Source organism: Ornithorhynchus anatinus, chromosome 4, assembly GCF_004115215.2.
Source record: "Ornithorhynchus anatinus isolate Pmale09 chromosome 4, mOrnAna1.pri.v4, whole genome shotgun sequence".
NCBI classification, from domain to species: domain Eukaryota; kingdom Metazoa; phylum Chordata; class Mammalia; order Monotremata; family Ornithorhynchidae; genus Ornithorhynchus; species Ornithorhynchus anatinus.
The window spans coordinates 23,757,740-23,778,731 of record NC_041731.1 but is presented as its reverse complement, the minus strand read 5'-3'; the positions used below and the strand labels follow the sequence as shown (position 1 = coordinate 23,778,731).

General features: G+C 52.0%; 1 protein-coding gene across 1 annotated transcript in view; it reads left to right on the top strand.

Annotated features, from left to right (window-relative positions):
- The first annotated feature begins 510 nt into the window (after positions 1-510).
- RGS3 (regulator of G protein signaling 3) overlaps positions 511-20,992 on the top strand; it is a 92,923-nt gene continuing 72,441 nt past the window's right edge. The window contains exons 1-3 of the mRNA XM_029063202.1: positions 511-618; positions 10,139-10,182; positions 20,692-20,859. The gene's annotated coding sequence lies outside the window, so the exon portion shown is untranslated. The remainder of the gene's footprint in view (positions 619-10,138; positions 10,183-20,691; positions 20,860-20,992) is intronic.

The following is a 20,992-nucleotide window of genomic DNA, read 5'->3' as shown; positions in this document are numbered from 1 at the left end:
GAAAATGGGGCCAGACCATTCAGAAATTCGCTTGCTACTTTCATCTAAGTTTTGTGAAGCCCAAGAGGAGTCAGGGGCTCTTTTTCCTGTTTCTTTCAGGGGGAGGAGGGGATGCGAGAGCAGGAATAGCTATTCCAAGGGTCAAGGCTGTGTCCTTTACCTTCTCTCTGCCATTCAGGAGAGGCTGGACTAGCCCTTGGGTGGACTGTGTTCCAGCTGCATTGTCTTTTGAGAAAGAGGGCTTTGGCAAAAACCTGAACATACATCCCCTGTCCAAAGGTGAGACCAGTGAGCTTTGATCCCGGTATGAGACTGGCTTTTTGTCCCCGCTGAGGGTTCCAGCTACCTCCCCATCCCATGGGGTTGGCCTGCATGGGACCAATCACTCTCAGCTGGATGGTCTGCAGTGCTGAGCGCTGTCAAGGGGGAGTGTGGGGAGGGAGCGTCTGAGGCCAGTGCCATGCACTGCTCTGACTCCAGTCTGGTCATCTTGTCTTCCCACTCAGGTGACCCTGTTCGTGTACTCTGACCTGCTGCTCTTCACTACAGAGGATGAGCCAGGCCGCTGCAATGTTCTGAGGAACCCGCTCTACCTCCAGAGTGTGACTCTGCAGGAGGGTGAGTATGTGGGAGCTGTCCCTATCCTGGACCCTCGCTCTCTCCTGTCCATCCATCCATCCATCCATCCATCCATCCATCCATCCATCCATCCATCCATCCATCCATCCATCCATCCATCTGTCCATCCGTTTATCCCAATGGCTCCCCAATGGAAGGTCTTGCGCTCCTGGGGGCTGCACATTGTCCCTGCTTTGGGGTCTCTTACTTCCCTGACTGCACCCCTGTTAGGATCTGAGCCTTGTTTGGGGAATGACCTGGGACGGGGGATCCTTGCCCTACTGGGGCCCTGATGGTTGGGCTCCAACATGCTCACTGAGGAGAGTGTGAATGAACGCCGAGATTCTATTTACATTGGCACTCTTGTCCCCTCCCTCATCTAGGAGAATGGGAGGGGGCAGGCTCCAGGGCAGTACTGTCCTCAGCATGCTGATGGCTTAGTGATGGGAAGGTGGGAATGAGGAGACCAGAAATCCCATATAAGAAGGATGATTCCAATTTTGGCGGCTCTGAAGGCCCCATTAGGAAAGGATTTGGGGCCGGGGACAGGAGGGCACCCCAAAGCCTTGGCCATAGTGACAGTGGCCCGGCAGCCTCCAAGAGGAGGAGACACTGTGCAGCTTTCTCCTCCTTTTCTGCTGCTCCTATTGTTGCTGGATCAGTCCACCCTGGGGCTGTGCCTGGCAAGATCAAGTGTGGCTGGAATTGAGTGGTTCCAGCCGGTCTGGCAACTCCCCCCGCTTGGCCCCAGGGAGGGGCCTCTCAGTTAAGGAGGTAGAGGGGGTGCCAACCGCAGTGACTGCTGCTGCAGTGGAAGAGAAGGAAGAGGAGAAAGGAGCCTTTCCTTGCCTCCTTTTCCTCCTTGCCATTTTAGGGCTCACCCCAGATGCAGATTAGAAATGGGGACAATAAGCAACAGCTGCTTGGCAAGTCAGCCTCAGTTCCCTCTTTCCTACCTACCTCACTCCCTTTTCTCTCCAGTCACCTTTTTTTCTGCTCTCCACCTCTTTGCCCCTTCATTCTCTCTCTCCTCATCTAAATCAGTAGATCAGCGGTATTTATTGAGTACTTACTGTGTGCATGAGTGCCTAGGGAGACTACAATACAATAGAGTTGGCAGACATGATCCCTGCCCACAAAGAGTTTACAGCCTAGAGACTTCGCTCCACTTCTTTCTTTCTTCCCTCTTTTTGCCCTTTTCTCTGACCCTCTCCCTTGGGGACTGGGAATCTAGCCCCATGAACTGGGCAAAGAAAGCTAACATCATGTGACTGTGGGGCACTTTCTTGGACTTGCCATCTCATTCCTGCCTGAGAAGAGAGGCTGCCTCCTAAGCCCGGGTCTTTTCCCAACTACACTTTAGTGGCGGTTGTGGTGGTGTGGCAGTGGCTGTACCGTGCGGATAGGGTGGAGGGCCTGTGCTCTGAGGCTTAAAGGCCCTTTTTCTGCCAGGCCATGCTAGATCTCCAGCTTCCTCTGACCTTTGATACCCAGACCTCTTTGTCAGGTGCTTTGAGAGCCCATTGTGCTCTACCTAGCTGAGTCAGGCCAATATCTGATTTAGCAGTAGTGGGCATCTGAGAAAGCGGCTAAGGTGCTTTGACAACCTGGATTCTTTTTTTTAATTTTATGGTATTTGTTATGGGGTGTTTTTTTTAATTTTATGGTATTTGTTAAGGGGTAGATACAAGCTGATTAGGTTGGACACAGTCTGTGTCCCACATGAGGTTCACAGTGTTAATCCCCATTTTACAGATGAGGGAACTGAGGCGCAGAGTAGTGAGGCAAGGAAGTGGCAGAGCCAGGTTTAGAATCCAGATCCTCTGACTCCTGGGCCCCTGCTCTATCCACCAAGCCATGCTCCTTCTCTAAGGGGCTGAAATTTCCTGAGGTTTCTGAAGGGGCTGAAATTTCCTGAGTCTCCTCCCACATTTTTGAGGGCAACTAAGGTCTTCTGGACCAGGGTGATCATGGGCCAGCAGACAGCTGGGCCAGCCACTCTCCAGGCACATCCTTTGGAGGGATTGTTTCAGGGGTGTGTCGGGGGGGAGGTGATGGGCATAGATGGAAAGCTGATGAAGGCAGAGCCCTAGTTTCAGCTACTTACCTTCTATTACTTATTTATATTAATGTCCATCTCCCCTTGTATACTCTAAGCTCGTTGTGGGCATGGAATGTGTGTGTTATATTGTTATATTGTCCTCTCCCAAGTGTATAGTACAGTGCTCTGCACACAGTAAATAATAAATATAATTGACTGGCTGACTGGCACCACAAGGAAGGAGGCAAAGGGCTAGCTGGTCCGCACTGGTCCCTGCCTGTGGGGTCAGCAAACAGCACACTTTTACCTGGAGCCCGGGATGGAGCAGAGGCACCTGGGCTTGCCTGGCCAAAGGCCCTGGAGTGTCTCCAGGAGATAAGCCACACTGAAGCCAGATCTTGGTCCCCCCAGTCAGCCCCCAGTCTCCCTTTGCCCAGGGGCTCTGCAGAGCGTTCCACAGTGGCCACACGGACATCTGCCTGCAGAAATGGGATAAGGAGCTGCTGGTGGCCAGTCCTCCTGTAGCTGGACAGATAGGGTCCTGGAGCCATTGACTAAACTCAGAGGAGAGGGAGGTGGGGGCGGAGGTGGACGGGAGGATGTGGGGGTGTGAATGGGTTTAAAATCCAAACTTTCCATTGGACCCTCCCCCATGCAGGGAACTTGAATCCGGCTGGGAATACATGTTCTGAGTTTAGTTTGGCGCTTGCGGCCTCTGCTCGAGAGGGACTTAATTTCCTCTCTGGGCTTTGGGAAAAACAAGGCTGTTTGAGCACCGAGGCCAGAGGAGGGGGAGAATGTTTTTATGTTAAATAATTCTGTGCCGCCACTGCCTGTTGCTACAGGAGAGTTTCCTGACTGTTTGTGGTCAGAAGGCTGTTTTGTCGCCTTAAACACACAGGCAGTGTGTGAACCTCGGCTCCCGCTTCTCTGCAGGAAACGGCTTACAACTTTCCTCTATCCGCCCTGGGCTTTGTTCTCCTTGCAGCAGCCTGCCCGGGCCAAAGTTACTGTACCCGTTAAGTTCCCAAAAAGAGAGAATCCTGGTTTGGGTGTCTGTCCTTCAATGGGGGTTGAGTCGGCTGGAGCCACTTGGGCTCTGCCTTGTTCCTTGGCTGCTCTGCTAGGCCCAACGCCCTGGCTTGTAGCTTCCTGGTGCTTGGGACCCTGGGAGCAGGAGGGTCCAAGGAGCAAGGGCCTTGTTAGGTCTCTTTACAGTCCTCCTGGCTTTCCCTTGTGGCCTTTGGACTTTAGCCCAGCTGGGCCCTTTATGTGGCTTCCAGCCATAGCCTGATTCTCCAGTCTCAGGGACTAGTATACTCTAGACTGTAAGCTCTTTGTAGGAAGGGAATGGGTCCATTATATTGTTATATTTTACTCTCCCAAACACTTAATATAGTGCTCTGCACATAGTAAATGCTCAATAAATACCACTGACTAACTGAATGACTAGTGTCTTCAGACCCTTCCCATCCCCTGAAGCAGAGATCTCCCCCGCCAACCCCACTATCTCCTCTCTGGGCCTCTCTGGAGTTAATCCTTGCAACCTGTTTCTTGCCACTTCAGCCTCCATCTCCCCTCTCCCTCCCTCCCCAGTGATATTTATTCATTGCCTACTGAGGGATCTGCAGTGTACAAAACACTCAGGAGAGTGCAACCCACCAATAATATTTATTGATCTCCTACTATGGGCTAAACCTTTGGAAGTGTCCAACAGTAAGAAGTCATGTTTCCAACCCTCAAAGGGGCATCTTCTTTGCATCGATTCCAGGAGCCTCCACGTAGTTTCACAGGGCTTGAGGAATTTGGGGTTCATTCATTCATTCAATTGTATTTATTGAGCACTTACTATGTGCAGAGCACTGTACTAAGTGCTTGGAATATACAATTCAGCAACATACAGAGACAATTCCTGCCCAACATAAGCTCATAGTCTGGGCAAGCACCCTGGCCCGGCAGGGGTGGGGGGTAAGGCAGAGGCTTGGTGATGGGTTCCGGGCCCCTCCCAGATGTGATTCAAATAATTATAATAATGATGATGATTATGGTACTTGTTAAGTGCTCCCTATGTGCCAAACACTGTACTAGTACTGGGGTAGATACAAGTTAATCAGGTAAGACACAGTCCCTGTCCCACATGGGGCTCACAGGAGAGAGTAGGATTTAATCTGCATTTTACAGATTAGGTAGCTAAGGCACAGAGAAGTGACTTGCCCAAGGTCACAGCAAACAAGTGGCAGAACCAGGATTAGAACCCAGGTCATTCAAACTCCCAGACTCATGCTTTATCCACTAGGACACACTGCTTCTCATTTTCCCTGAGATCCAGGTTGCAGGGAGACCCTCCCTCCTCACTCCTGCTGCTGGGCATGGCCAAGCTCCCGCCACCCCCCTATCTCTGAAGCAGGCTTGGAGGGCTGCAGACGGCTGACTGGGGCCCACTAACACTGTTTTCTGGTCATTTGCTGGAGGCGAAGGTCTGGCCTGGGAGGAGTTGGGTGACCCTGCCTGCTCGGAGCAGTTCCTTGCACTCGGGGTCAGCAGGGACATGAGCGTGGAGCTAAGTGGGGAGGAAACTTTGTGGTTTCACGTTCAGTTATGGTGGGACTCTCTGAATGGAGGGCGAGTTTCCTTTCTCCAGCTGAGGCCCAGTGACCTGTGAGCCTGTGACTTCCTCCTCCTCTTACTCTGGCCAGAGACTGTTTCCTCTCCAGTAGAGGCTGGGCAGCTGCTGCTGTGGCTCCACTGCCGCAATAAACACTTACCCCCTCCTTTGTTGCCTCCCTAACAGTCATCTGCAACTTTTTGCACGCTAATGGCTTCTTCCCCACTGCTTTCAAACATACCCATGTCTCCCCTATCCTTAAAAAAACCCCTCCCTTGACTCTACTGCTCCCTCCAGTTATCACCCCATCTCTCTCCTACCAAACCTCTACACCCCATGTCTACACTCACTATTTCAAATTCCTCTCCTCCATATCTCTTTCTAACCCCCTCCAACCTGGCTTCCAACCCCTCCACTTCACAGAAACCACCCTCTCAAAGGTCACCAATGATCTTCTTCTTGCCAAACCCAACAGCCTTTACTCCATCCTAAATCCTCCTCGACCTCTCAGCTGCCTTTGACACTGTGGAGCACCCCCTTCTCCTGGAAACATTATCCATCCTTGGCTTCATGGACTCTGTCCTCTCCTGGTTCTCCTCTTATCTCTCTGGCCATTCATTCTGTCTTCTTTGTGGGCTTTTCCTCTGCCTCCCGTCCCCTAACTGTGGGGGTCTCTCAAGGTTCAGTTCTAAGTCCCCTTATATTCTCCATCTACACCCCTTCCCTTGGAAAATTCATTCATGCCCATGACTTCAACTACCACCTCGGTGTGGATCATACCCAAATCTATATCTCCAGCCGTGATCGCTCTCCCTCTCTGCAGCCTCGCATTTCTGCTGGCATTCAAGACATCTCTACTTAATAATAATAATAATAATGGTGGTATTTGTTAAGCGCTTACTATGTGCAGAGCACTGTTCTAAGCACTGGGGGGAATACAAGGTGATCAGGTTGTCCCATGTGGGCCTCGCAGTTTTAATCCCCATTTTACAGATGAGGGAACTGAGGCCCAGAGAAGTCCAAGGTCACATGGCTGGAAAGTGGCGGAGCCGGGATTAGAACCCACGACCTCTGACTCCCAAGCCCTGGCTCTTTCAACTGAGCCACGCCGCGTGTCCTTCCATCACCTCAAGCTTAACATGTCCAAAACAGAACTCCTTATCTTCCTAGCCAAACCCTGTCCTCCCCCTGACCTTCCCATCACTGTAGGTGGCACCACCATCCTTCCCGTCTCACAAGCCTGTAACCTTGGTACTATCCTTGACTTCTCTCTCTCATTCAACCCACATATTCAGTCCCTCACTAAATCCTGTCGTTCCCATCTTCACAACATCACTAAAATCCAGACTTTCCTGTCCATCCAAATGCCAGCACATTAATACAATCACTATTCTCTCTCGCCATGACTACTGAATCAGCCTCCTTGCTGACGTCCCAGCCTTCTTGTCTCTCCCCACTCCAGTCCATACTTCACTCTACTGCCCAGATCATTTTTCTACATAAACGTTCAGGACGTGTCATCCTGCTCCTCACTAAACTCCAGTAGTTGCCTATCTACCTCCGCATCAAACAAAAACTCCTCACCATTAGCTTTAAGGCACTCAATCACCTTGCCCTCTCCTACCTCACCTCGCTGCTCTCCTACTTCAACCCAGCCTGCACACTTCTCTCCTGTATTGCCTGCACACTTCTCTCCTGTATTTTTAACCTTCCCACTGTGCTTTGATCTCATCTCTCTGGCTGCTGACCCCTTGCCCATGTCCTTTTCTTGTCCTGGAATGCCCTTCTTTCTCAAATCCAACAGACAGTGACTCTCCCCACCTGCAAAGCCTTATTGAAGGCACACCAAGAGGCCTTCCCTGACTAAGCCCCTCCTGTCCTCTTCTCCCTCTCCCTTCTGCCCAGGGAGAACAGGCCAGCCCAGTGATTCTTTTGCTTAGCTAATCAATCACTGGTAATTACTGAACACTTACTGTGGAAAGAGCACTGTACTAAGTGCTTGGGAGAGTACTATGCAATAGAGTTGGGAGGCATGATACCTGCCCTCAAAAATACCAAATACCACTCTGACCAGCCCCAGCGGCAACTGCCCACTGCCCAGACCCAATCACTTTTGGCTGCTTTCTTACCAGACCACTTCCTTCAGCCTGGTGGACTCTTCCAACCCCTGTCTCCTCAACCTGAGCCCCAGAACTTTCCCCCTCCTCCTCTTCATCCTAACTTCCCTCCCGTCCCCTTCCCCCTGCCGCCAGACTGTGGTATAAGCCAGATCTGCTCCCCCCTCCCTCCTCACCGCGCCCCACCGCCTTCCCCCCCAGCCCGACACCCCCCCACTCCCCGGCAAGCACTCTGTGCTGGTTGCCTACTGATTGAGTGGCCCTGAAATGGGAACAGGCAGAGTAGGGCTAAACAATTGAGACATCTCCGGTTCTTTGGGAGCCATTGTGAAGTTTCCTGCCTGCTGCACACTGCCCTGGGCCAGAGCAGATCTGCCCAGTCTGCTTCACAATGCTCTGTCTTCCTGCCTCTGAGCCCAGGCTGTGTGGCCCCACGAGGGGACAGCCCTCCCAGCGCTTCTCCCTGGCCCAGGACTCTGTCCTCTTGGGACGACATGGAAATTTCCACTGAGGAAAGGAATGGTGCTCTGCAGCCATGCCTATCCCAGAAGGAACTGTGTGCATGCGTGTGTGTGTGTGTGTGTGTGTGTGTGTGCGCGCGCATGTGGACCTGTGAGTTGTGCATGTTTTGTGTGTGTGCATGCATGTGTATGCTGGCTCTGCCACTTTCCTGCTGTGTGACCTCGGGCAAGTCACTTAACTTCTCTGTGCCTCAGTTACCTCATCTGTAAAATGGGGATTAAGACCGTGAGTCACATGTGGGACAGGGACTGTGTCCAAACTGATTACCTTGTATCTATCCCAGTGCTTAGAATAGTGCTTGGCACACAGTTAAGTGCTTAACAAGTACCACAATTATTGTTATTATTAGTGTTTACTGTGTGAGCACTGTACTAAGTGCTTAAGGGAGTTCAATATGACAGAATGGTAGATGTGATCCCTGCCCATAAGGAGCTTACAGTTTAGAGGGGGATACAGACATTAAAATAGATTTTGGAGAGTCTGGGAAAGGGACTTCCCATGCATTGATCCCAGTGCAGTCGAGGTGTCCGGAGTGAAGAACAGGGCAGGGGGGTGAAGTGGGGCGGAGCTGGCACGTGGGCACTGGACAATGTCGTCCAGTGGATTACTCCTGCCCACCCTGGTTTCTATCTTCTTGGGTCCATGAGGAGCCACTCTGTGGCCAAGAATGTCTCAAGGTCTTTTCCAGGAGCCTGCCCCCAGCCTGCTTATTCCGGACTTGCCTGTTGGCCTGTAGAGGGCTCTCCTCAGCACTCCTCCGTCCTTTCATTCATTCATTCAATAGTATTTATTAAGCGCTTACCAAGTGCAGAGCACTGTACTAAGCGCTTGGAATGAACAAGTTGGCAACAGAGACAGTCCCTGCCGTTTGACGGGCTTACAGTCTAATCGGGGGAGACGGACAGACAAGAACAATGGCAATAAATAGAGTCGAGGGGAAGAACATCTCGTAAAAACAATGGCAACTAAATAGAATCAAGGTGATGTACATTTCATTAACAAAATAAATAGGGTAATGAAAATATATACAGTTGAGCAGACGAGTACAGTGCTGAGGGGATGGGAAGGGAGAGGGGGAGGAGCAGAGGGAAATGGGGGGAAAAGAGGGTTAAGCTGCGGAGAGGTGAAGGGGGGGCGGTAGAGGGAGTAGAGGGAGAAGGGGAGCTCAGTCTGGGAAGGCCTCGTGGAGAAGGTGAGTTTTAAGTAGGGTTTTGAAGAGGGGAAGAGAATCAGTTTGGCGGAGGTGAGGAGGGAGGGCATTCCAGGACCACGGGAGGACGTGACCCAGGAGTCGACGGCGGGATAGGCGAGACCGAGGGACGGCGAGGAGGTGGGCGGCAGAGGAGCGGAGCGTGAGGGGTGGGAGGTAGAAAGAGAGAAGGGAGGAGAGGTAGGAAGGGGCGAGATGATGGAGAGCCTTGAAGCCTAGAGTGAGGAGGTTTTGTTTGGAGTGGAGGTTGATAGGCAACCGCTGGAGGTGTTTAAGAAGGAGAGTGACATGCCCAGAGCGTTTCTACAGGAAGATGAGCCAGGCAGTGGAGTGAAGAATAGACTGGAGCGGGGCGAGAGAGGAGGAAGGGAGATCAGAGAGAAGGCTGACACAGTAGTCTAGCCGGGATATAACAAGAGCCCGTAGCAGTAAGGTAGCCGTTTGGGTGGAGAGGAAAGGGCGGATCTTGGCGATATTGTAGAGGTGAAACCGGCAGGTCTTGGTAACGGATAGGATGTGTGGGGTGAACGAGAGAGACGAGTCAAGGATGACACCGAGATTGCGGGCCTGAGAGACGGGAAGGATGGTCGTAGCATCCACGGTGATAGGGAAGTCTGGGAGAGGACCGGGCTTGGGAGGGAAGATGAGGAGCTCAGTCTTGCTCATGTTGAGTTTTAGGTGGCGGGCTGACATCCAGGTGGAGACATCCTGGAGGCGGGAGGAGATGCAAGCCTGAAGGGAGGGGGAGAGGACAGGGGCAGAGATGTAAATCTGCGTGTCATCTATGTAGAGATGGTAGTCAAAGCCGTGAGAGCGAATAAGTTCACCAAGGGAGTGAGTGTAAATGGAGAACAGAAGAGGGCCAAGAACTGACCCTTGAGGAACTCCAACAGTTAAAGGATGGGAGGGGGAGGAGGTGCCTGTGAAGGAGACTGCAAATGACTGGCCAGGTGGTCACCAGAAACAAGAAAAATTGAATCCCAAGTCAAGCCCAAAGCTGATGTTTATTTTGTTTCTCCTTTAAGGTACTTCAGAAGACCTGAAGTTCTGCGTGCTGTACTTAGCCGAGGTGAGCCCTGGGTCTCTGGAGGGCAAGGGATAAAGTGGGAGGGGCCAGATTGGCTGTTTAACTGGGGATCCAGTAGGACTGAACTAGGGGTTACCTAGAAGATGGAGTTCCCCACCGTTCCCTGTCTGAGTGAATCATCAGTGCTCCTTCCCCACTGCCACAGCCCCCAGTGGGGTAAATCATTATCTGGCCTTCCACTGGAGCGGCAACATCCATTATCCTCTGCTTCTGGAGGGCTCTGTCTCTTACCTGGGTTTGGGTGGCCCTGTTGGGTTTTAGCATAGGTTGCATGGCAGTCAGGCTGAGAGTGATGGCCAGGACAAGGAACCCAAGCTGCTTCCTGCCTCATCCGGAGTCCAGGTTGATTTGAGGCTGATGGCTCTGATGGATACCAGAGCTGGAGCAGTCTAGGACCCGTGGAGGAACCTGAGCCCAGACCTTGACTCCTTTCTGTTAGTGAGGTAGGGGGAGGGGAAGGGACAGTAGTGACTCTCCTTTCCTCTGCCCTCCTCCCCTTGCACCCTGGGCACACATGCCTTGACTGCCTTTTGCTGCTGCCCATTCCCTCCAGCCTCCTGGGAATTCCCAAGTGAATGATGGCTGCCTCCCACCTCCCCCTTGCCATCTCCTACCACTCATTCCCTCCCTCTTCTTTGCCTTCGATGTGGCTGGGAATGGTTTAACTCTCTACCGAGGACGTGCCAGGATTGGCACTGCCACCCCAAGAGGCTCAGCTGGGAGGCCATTGTAGAATCAGAAGGATGTGGGTATTTGGGCCATTGCCTTGACCGTGCCCTGATCCCCAGAGCTACAGGCCACTGGTGGGGGTTGGGGTGGGGCCAAGGCAGACTGCACTGCAGTGCCTGGGATGCCTCCCCCTCTCCACCACCCTCCTGGTAGTGAGGGGCAGATTCTTCTTCCTCTCCAGTCTCTTTTCCCTGTCCAGTACAGTTGTTACAGTGTGCTCTCCCAGGTGCTTAGTACAGTGCTTTGCACACATTATGCATTCAATAGATACAATTGAGTGAATGAGTGGGCACAAAAATTGGCATCCTCACACTTGGGGCTAAAACCTGGTAGCCATAGCCTTAGAAGGTGATGAGAAAGGGAGGCACAGGTCCTGTCCAAACCTGCTCACCCCCAGACCCCACTTTACAACCTGAAATACTTTCTAGGCCCTTGAAACTTTCAGTCCGGCAGAGCCCTGGGACAAGGCATGGCCCTACTGGAGGAGTAGCCCAGCACTGTGGCAGACCATCTGGCCAGAAGGGGCTCTTGGGTTGCACAGAGTGGGTAGGGGGATGACATCATTTCCCTCCCTCCTCCCCACCTGGCTGCAGTAGCCCAGACCCCTCCGGTGCCCCCGAGGCAGACAGAGAAAGCTTGTCCCCATAGCCCCAGCTGGGAAACAACCCCATCACTTGTGTGTCCGATCCTGTGCTCTCTCCCGCCGGCACCACTCGGCCCGTGGGGGCACAGAGCCCTACTGTGCAGACGGCTCAGTGCGCTAGCCAGGCACGGTGGCTTTGTGCCGTGAGGGCATCGTGCTCACTTGGAGTGAGTCTGCTGGGTGCTGCGCCTCACCATCTCCCCTGGGATTGGCTGACCATCTGAAGATGTCATATGGTACTGGGTATCGGGGCCTAATCCTTCCGGGGCTAAGGAGGGAGAGCTCTCTGATTTATCTCCTCAGCCCCTCACTGTGCTCCCTGCCACCCTTTGGTGCCCCATGTTTCCTATCTATAATAATAATAATTATGGTATTTGTTAAGTGCTTACTATGTGCCAAGCACTGTTCTAATCGTGCCAAGCACTGTTCTAATCTAACCCAATGGACCACCTATGCCCTCTCTTGCCACTGTCATGTGGGTGTGGGGTGGGAGTGGCTGGGATCCTGGATGCAGTGGCTATTTTTGACCCCTGGATGGAGGACGTGGCTAGTCCTCACCCCTCAAGGCACATGCCCCCCAGAGAGGGCCTCCTAAATCTCTTGTAACAGGGTCACCATGGTTCAAGGACCTGGCCAGGCAGAGGCTAGGCTCCCTTGGAAGCATGGTGATCCCAACACAGTGGAAGGGCTGGGAAAGGGTGGTTACTTGATAATGATGGTATTTGTTAAGTGCTTGCTATGTGCAAAGCTCTGTTCTAAGCGCTGGGTGGGGGGGATGATACAAGGTGATCAGGATGTCCCACGTGGGGCTCACAGTCTTAATCCCCATTTTACAGATGAGGTAACTGAGGCAAAGAGAAGTGAAGTGACTTGCCCAAAGTCACACAGCTGACAAGTGGCGGAGTCGGGATTAGAGCCCATGACCTCTGACTCCCAAGCCTGGGCTCTTTTCACTGAGCCACACTGCTTCTCTGGTTACATGGGTTGCCCTGGCTTCATGCTGGCCAGCGGGATCCCGGAGCAATGCCCCAGCTCCTGAGCGGCAATGATGACACAGTACCCCAGGCTGGAGAAGAGTCCACTGGCAGGGGCTACCATGGGGTGTCACAATAAGAGTGGTTTTAGTGGGAGAAGGTCCAGGAGGGAAGCGGAGGCAGCCGGAATTTCGGTTGAGAAATGATTGCCCCACTGGTATTTGAGCTTTGACATGTTGTGAGGCAGAACAGAATGGGGATGAGGGCCTCAGACAGTGAACTCATAATGGAGAACTAAAACAACTAAACTAAAACAACACTTCCTGACCATTGCTGCAGAAGCAGTGTGGCCTGGTGGAAGAACACTGGTCAAAGAACACAAGTCCCAGCTCCTCCCCTTGTGACCCTGGACAAATCACTTCACCCTCTCTGCCTTAATTATGTATAAAATGGGGATTATGACTGTGAGCCACATGTGGAACATGGACGGTATCCAACCTGAATATTTATCTACCCCCAGCACTTAGTACAGTGAGTGGCTGACAGTAAGTGATTAACAATTCTATGAATAAACAACAGCATAGAAATAATTAATATAATTGTGGTATTTGTTAAGCACTTACTATATGCCAGGCACTGTACTAAGCACTGGGGTAGATACAGGCATATTAGGTTGAACACAGTCCCTGTCCCACATGGGGCTCACAGTCTCAATCCCTATTTTACAGATGAGGTAACTGAGACCCAGAGAAGTGAAGTGATTTCCCAAGGTCACACAGCAGACAAGTGACAGAGCTGGGATTATTCATTCATTCATTGACTAGTATTTATTGAGCACTTACTATGTGCAGAGCACTGTACTAAGCGCTTGGATTGTACAATTCGGCAACAGATAGAGACAATCCCTGCCCATTGACGGACTTACAGTCTAATCGGGGGAGACAGATGGACAAAAACAAGACAACTTAATCATGGTAAATAGAATCAAGGGGATGTACATCTCATTAATAAAATAAATAGGGTAATAAAAATATATACAAATGAGCGCAGTGCTGAGGGGAGGGGAAGGGAGAGGGGGAGGAGCAGAGGGAAAGGGGGCTTAGTTGAGGGGAGTTGAAGGGGAGAATGGGGAGGGAGCAGAGGGTGGGGGGAGCAGAGAGGGAGCAGAGGGAAAAGGGGAAGCTCAGTCTGGGAAGGCCTCTTGGAGGAGGTGAGCTCTCAGTAAGGCTTTGAAGTAGGGAAGAGAGTTAGTTTGGCGGAGGTGAGGAGGGAGGACATTACAAGACAGCAGTAGGATGTGGGTCAGAAGTCGATGGGATAGGCGTGAACGGGGGATGGTGAGGAGGTGAGCAGCAGAGGAGTGGAGTGTGCAGGGTGGGCAGTAGAAAGAGAGAAGGGAGGAGAGGTAGGAGGGGGCAAGGTGATGGAGAGCCTTGAAGCCCAGGGTGAGAAGTTTCTGTTTGGAGCGGAGGTCGATAGGCAACCACTGGAGGTTTTTAAGGAGGGGAGTGACATGCCCAGAGCGTTTCTGCAGGAAGATGATCCGGGCAGCGGAATGAAGAATAGACTGGAGCGGGGAGAGACAGGAGGAAGGGAGATCAGAGAGAAGGCTGACACAATAATCCAGTCGGGATATTATGAGAGCTTGTACCAATAAGACAGCTGTTTGGATGGAGAGGAAAGGGTGGATCTTGGTGATATTGTAAAGGTGAGACCGGCAGGCCTTGTTGACGGATTGGATGTGTGGGGAACCCACGTCCTAACTCCCGTTATGTGCTAGCACAAATACCATAAAAATATAATAAGTACTTAACAAGTACTGTGAAAAACAAAGAAACAAAAAACCCCCCCCACTTTTGACGTCAAAGAAAGCTTGAACCATAAACTCTCCCAACTGTTCTCCAAGGCAAACGGTTGATTCTTCCTCCCTTCTTTGGTTTTCTTCTTCCTGGTGAAAGGTCTCCCATGGAACCAGTTGCTCTGGTAGAAAAGCAATACTCCGGGAAGTTGGAAGGGGACAACAGACGCTGACCCTCAGCAGAGCAGTGCACCTCAGTCAGCACTATTTATTGTGCACCCATTTGGGGCTGCAAGCTATAGCTGGAATTAGAACATGAGGAAGCCATTGGAGAGAAGTGACATTTGAGGGAAAGAGGTTGGAGATACTTGAAAGGAGCAGAGAGAGAGAGGAAGAAAGGGAGAGGAGAACAAGCTCTCTCATTCATTCCATAATATTTATTGAGCACTTACTGTGTACAGAACACTACTAAGTGCTCTCTCATCACGTGAGGGGGCAGATCTGAAATGAAGTAGGAGGGCCAATGTGGCCTAATGGAAAGATCATGGGCCTGAGAGTCAGAGAACCTGGATTCTAATCCTGGCTCCAGCACTTGTCTGCTGTGTGATGTTGGTTGTGTAGTTCTCTGGGCCTCCATTTCCTCATCTGTAAAATGGGGATTCAATGCCTGTCTCCCTCCTACTTAGACTGTGACTCCATGAGGGGGAGGGACTGGGCCTGACCTAACTAACTTGTATCTGTCTTAGTACTTCGTAGAGTGCTCAACACATATCAAGCACTTAACCAAATAATTATTATTTTAATAATAATAATAAGGATAATATGAACATCCTGAAGAAGGAGAAAGAAGCGAGAGGGGTTGGAGGTGTTGAAGGAGAGGAAAGATCTTACTCTTCTCTTTGAAAAGTGCAGTGAATTGTTGGGCCTGGGGGGAAAGGGGAAAGGAAATCTATCCACTCCATCCAGAGCCCACAGCCCCAGTTTCTAAACAGGACCCACCTATCAGGGGGTTTCTAGCTAGAGTTTTAACAGATGTTAGGGAATCCCCTGCCCAGGGATTACTGGCACAGGCTGGGATGGAGAACCCCAATCTGGACCCATCACGAGCAATGAGACCTTTGATTTCTCCCCGGCTCTGAAACAGGGAAAGCACATTTCCACTTTGCCAACTGGGCCCTGCTTTATTCAGAAGATATGATTGTCCTCTGGTGCCCAGGCTCCAGAACTCTCTGGCCTGACTAAAGAACATTTATCCCGTAGTACTTTTCGGGGAAGGAATTTCCAGTCCCAGGTGAGAGCTGTGCCCAGCTGGAGGAGAGTTTGGTTCACTCTGTGTTCCAGCCAACCTCGATGGTCTATGAAGTTAGGGAGAAGGAGGCCGTGGGAATCTAGAATTTAGAAACTTCCTCCTGACTGAGAGTTTCAGCCTGTGTCCCCACTTCACCCTTCAGCCTTTCTCCAGTGTGGCAATAGGCGTCAGTCTGGACTAATGACTTTCTGCTCCTCTCTGCCTCCATCCATCCTTCTTTCTGCAGGGAAAAGGATGAGTGGTGAAATGGCCAAAGAGCGGGGAAGGTTGGAGCCAGGACGCTACTTCTGCAGGCCCTAGGCCACAAAGAATATGGGCACTCTGGTTCTTCCCGATAGAGAGAATTTAGCCTTTCTTTCCTGATATCCCAGAGCCCTATGGAACTGGTAGGGAAGGAGAATGGTGTCTGGGAGTTGTCATCCCCTAAACTGGGCCCCTCCCCCAGGTCAAGCTTAAGTCAAAGCTCAGGCCTCGTGCTTGTCCTACCCCCAGAGCTCAGTCCTCCCTGGCATTGCACTGAGACTACAGGAGGGATGGGACTCAGGCTTCTTCCACTCTTCCACCTTTGGCAATTTCCCATCCTTCTTCCCAGGTCCTTTCCTCCCTCCTACATCTCAGTGAAGCCCAATCTGGGGGAAACTGTCTAGATTACACCAGGTGCTGGACATCGTAGCAGTCTTCCTGGTGATTGAAATGACCTCTTCAGCCTGGAGGGGACACACCACTGAAAATCCATAAAGTCTGATTGGCAACCTGTGACCGAGGGATGCTGTGGGTGTGTTAGTCCAAGAGTGTGTATGGTGGCGAGAATGTCTGTGTTTGTCCATGGGTGTGTTGGGGAGGGGCTGGTAAGCCTAACTCTCTCCTGATGAAACTCAGTATCTTTGGTAATCAATTCATCATTGTTATTTACTGAGTGCTTACTGTATGCAGAGTAGTGGGCTAAGTGCTTCTGAGAGTTGGTAGGCACATTCCCTGCCCCCTAGGAGCTTGGTTTATCTCCTTCAAACTTTTCCCAAATGACTTCCCCATCCTCCTTCTGAGGGCGAAACTCAGGCAATGATGTGGCATTGATTGAGCACCCATTCGAGGTGGTACACTGTACGGGGAGCTTTGAAAGTCCAAGATAATCAAGCAGCCCATTCACCAGGCACAAGGAGCCAGTCCTCCCACTTTGCAGAGGGATATGCTCCAGGGGCAACAGTCTCTGCTTAGGAAACTTAACAGCAAGTTTTGGACCCTCAAACTAGCTGACCTTCCACTGTGGGTTGTGGAGGGGAGTGCCGATGATCTGGAGGCTTCAGGAGGCAAGTAGAGGCCAAGGACCCAGGGGTCCCTGAAGCTGGGTGGCCAACCTCTCCTCCTGCGATGCCAGCTTTCACTCTCAGCTTCCACTTTCAGTCCTTCCCCTGGAAAACTGAATCCCAGCCACTCGAGGGGCTCAGGCTCCCAGCCTGCTGATAGGTGAGAAAACATGCTTTTCCAAGGAGAAGTGCACATAGCTTAATTCTATAGCAACTTGCAGGAATCCTGGTGGTCACTTTATCTGCAGCTGAGCGATGGCCCCTCCATCTGCATCCTCCCTCCCATCTAGGCTGGCTCTAGTGCTGCCAAGGCTGCAGCCTTTGATGGAAAACAGCTCCCAGCAGTGGCCGAAGAAACGCAGTCGGGGCCAGCTGCCGGCGGACCCTTATCGAAGCGCTGTCCGGCCCAGAGCCAGGAGGGAGCCGGGAGGGGAGAGCCTGGGCACCACGCTGTTGAGATGCTGTTGAGCTGGAAAGCAAATTGTATCAGTGATGGGTCTGGGAACGGATTTCTGCTCAGGCTTCTTGCTAGCCTCCCAGGGTCAGAGATTTTCCCCAACCCTACAAAGTGTGATAGGTTCTACTCGAATCAGGCTATCCCCTGCCCACTGGGCTGGGCCTCCTCAGGGCCCATTGATTGGTAGCTCTAGAGATAAGGAAGTCTTCTGGGGTCACCAGTCTCAGGAGCCTATGGGGCACCCACAATTGGGTGCCCAACCCTCTGTGCCCCCTTCCCTTCCCAAAAGAGGCTGAGCCTGGTTTTGAGTTAGAGGCCAGGAGCAGGCCCCACCCTCTCGGGCTTGGTAAGCAGCCAAACTTTGGGGCCTGGCAGGGCACTGTGGTCTCGTCTCTCTCTCTCTCCCAGACCCAGGTATGGGAGGAAGCACTCTGTTTCCTCTTGGGGAACATCTGCTCCTGGATCTCCTTGGCCTCCCTAGCATCCGTCTTTTCTCCTCTTGCCCTGCTGTTACTCCCCAGCGTGGCCAAACGCTTCCTTTTATACTGTCAGTCCAGTTTCTAGCTGTCCTGACCCCTATCTGGTTCAGATTTGGTACCAAGCTTTTCCACCTTGGGTCAAGTTCTGCAGCTTGGACACTATGTCAGACTTCCTATTTTAGACTTCCCCTGGCTTGGGGATCCAGGGGTTCTGTGGTGAAACACTTCAGGATTGTGGAAAAGACCACCTATGATAATGCAATCACATGTTACTGTGTGCTCACCATAGCATGTATATGTTCATCTCTGTGCTGGAGAGCCATCACTGGCCACCCTAATCAATTAATAACATTCATTGGATGTCTAACTCTGTGTGCTGAGTACTGAACTAAGTAAGGGCTTGTGAGAGTACAGGAGAGATAACAGATGTAGTCCCTGCCTCAGGAATTTACAGTCTCTTCCCCACTAACCTTCCTTTTTTTATGGAATTTTTTTAAGTGCTTAATATGTGCCAGGCACTGAACTGAGTACTGGGGTAGATAGGAAGTAATCAGGTTGGTCACAGTCCATGTCTCACATGGGGCTCACAGTTCCCTTGAGGGAACTGAGGCTCTGAGAAATTAAGTGACTTGTCCAAAGTCACACAACAGACAAGTGGTGGAGCAGGGATTAGAACCCAGCTCCTCCTGACTTCCAGGCCCATGCTCTGTCTGATAGCCAATGCTACTTCTTGTCTTCCTATCTCCACCCCTGAATATTGCCCCTTGTCTGAACCCAGGGCAGCAGGGGGAAGCCTTGGGGTTAGTTTGCTGACCCTGGTGCCCCAGGAGGAAGCTGTGCCTCTAATAGACTTTCCCACTTTTGGAAACTGACATCGCCCATCCCTTCCAGGGCCATGCCACAGACTGGCTCTGAGAACCAGGAGTGGAGTGATTGGTTTCCCTTGCTCCCGGGCACTGAGCTAGTTCTGACTGTGGCAGGCACTGAGGGACCCAGGAGTTGGCCCGGCTGCCAGGTGGTGACCTGAGCCTTGGATTAAAGATCTGGATGCAGCTGCTACCTTGGTGACTGCATGTTTCTGGGGGTTGCTGGACAGAAGCAGCGGGCAGGGGTCATCCGGCCTGTTGTACTCCCAGCTACCCAGGTGTCCTGCTGGAGCGGCTTCAGGTGGAGATGGGAGTGGGTGGGGGGCGATCACCCAGGGCCACCGTGCGGGTTCTTGCTTTGCCATCAGGCAGGTTCTTGGGAGAACTTTGCCTTCCCGAGGTCTGATCTAATGTAGTGGACAGGCGAGAGGATGGGGGGGGCCAGGAGAGATGGGCTTCTCTTTTAGATTGGGAGACAGATTGTGTGAGGAAGACCTTTTCACCATCTTCCAGGAGAGGATTGCATCAAGGGCCTCCTGGGTATTGGCCCTCTGGCGTCCACCCCCGGCCCTCCACTCCCCAGAGGCCTCTGCAGAGGCTCTTAAGCCTATTAGAATCTATTGATTGCTTTTAAATGATTTGTGCTCTTGTTCCCTGGGCTCAGACGGTAAGGGCGCTTGTCACAGGATGCTCTAGAGATCTTAATGGGGCTGCTGACCTGGATGACCCCCTGGAGTCCCTGTTTAAGGTGGAGCCTTTGAAGTGCCTGTGTGGGCGTCCCAACCAGTCAGGGGCACTGTGCTCTGCCACCCATTGCATTCCTGACCTGGTCCCTGATCTGGCCCCTGATCTGGGCCCTGGGACAATTGCCTCGGGCCCTCACTGGTTGTGGGTTTGTGTGTAGCTGTGGTGCCCCTAACTCCACCACTGTGTGGGGAGGCTCAAGCAGGAGGAGGGAAGAGTTGGGTCCCTGAAGCTTTCAGCTTTCCAACCCTTGTTTCCCAGCTGGCCAGGGCTAGCCAAGAAGCACATGGTGGGAAGGGGGTTTGCAGGAGGGGTTAGGTGCTACAGATGTGGGGGGGCTGGACATCAATCTTGGGGAGGCACATCAATCAATCAGTGGTATTGAGCACTTAGTATGTCCAGAGCATTGTACTAAGTGCTTCAGAGGGTACAACAGAATTAGCAGATACATTCTCTCTCCACAATTAGGGTTTTGACTCTTTTTTTTAAATGGTATTTGCTACGTGCATACACACTATTCTGTCAGGTTGGATCCAATTGCTGTCCCACATGGGGTTCATGGTCTAAATAAGAGGAAGAATCCCTGTTTTACAATTAAGGAAACTGAGGCACTGAGAAGTTAAGTGACTTGCCCAAGGTCATACAGCAGATAAGTGGCAGAGTCAGATCCTCTGACTACCAGCCCCTTGCTCTTCCTACTAGGCCACCCTGCTTTCTGGTTGAGTTAGGATGGTTTTCACTCCTTGGTGTTGCCAAGGGCTCCACTGAAGACCTCAGAGATCACTCCTTTCCTTTAATGCTGCTGCTCACTGCAGCCTTTGAATAAAGTTCTTAGTCCTCTGCAGGTTTCAATCCAAATCCCCAAGCCCTCGTGCCCAAGGATGTTCTCACCATGAAGTAGCTGAGCTAGGTCCCTCTCCAGCCCCAGGGTGCGGTCTGTGCTGCACTTCAAGTTGGAGCAGCAAAAACTACACTCACCTTTCAGGGAGAGTGTGCCAGCTGGCTACTTTGGACTGGTCCTGATGGTTCCAGCTGCCTCCCTCTTCACGGAACAAATGCACACTTGTGGCTTTTCCCATTTGCTCTCATCCCTCTGAGATGGGCTTGGGGAGTGAGGGCTGAGAAAGCAAAACAGCCAGCAGGCGTGAGGAGTGACCCCCTTGTCTTCTCCACTTTGCTTTACGTCAGAAAGCCGAGTGCTTATTAACGCTGGAAGCCTACACGCGAGAGCAGAAGAAGAGGGTGTGTTGGTGCCTCTCAGAGAACATCGCCAAGCAGCAGGAACAGCTGCAGCAGCAACAGCAGCAGCAGCAGCGGCGGCGGCAGCAGCTGGTCACGACTCCTCCGGGGGGAAAGGTAAAGGGGATGGAAGAGCCGGCTGGCTTGTGAGCACTCGGGACCACCTTGTCCACAGGGACTCAGGGCTGGGAGCATCTCCAGGGGAGCCCTAGCCTTGAGCAACAGGTTGAATTGTTGAGCCACAGAAGCA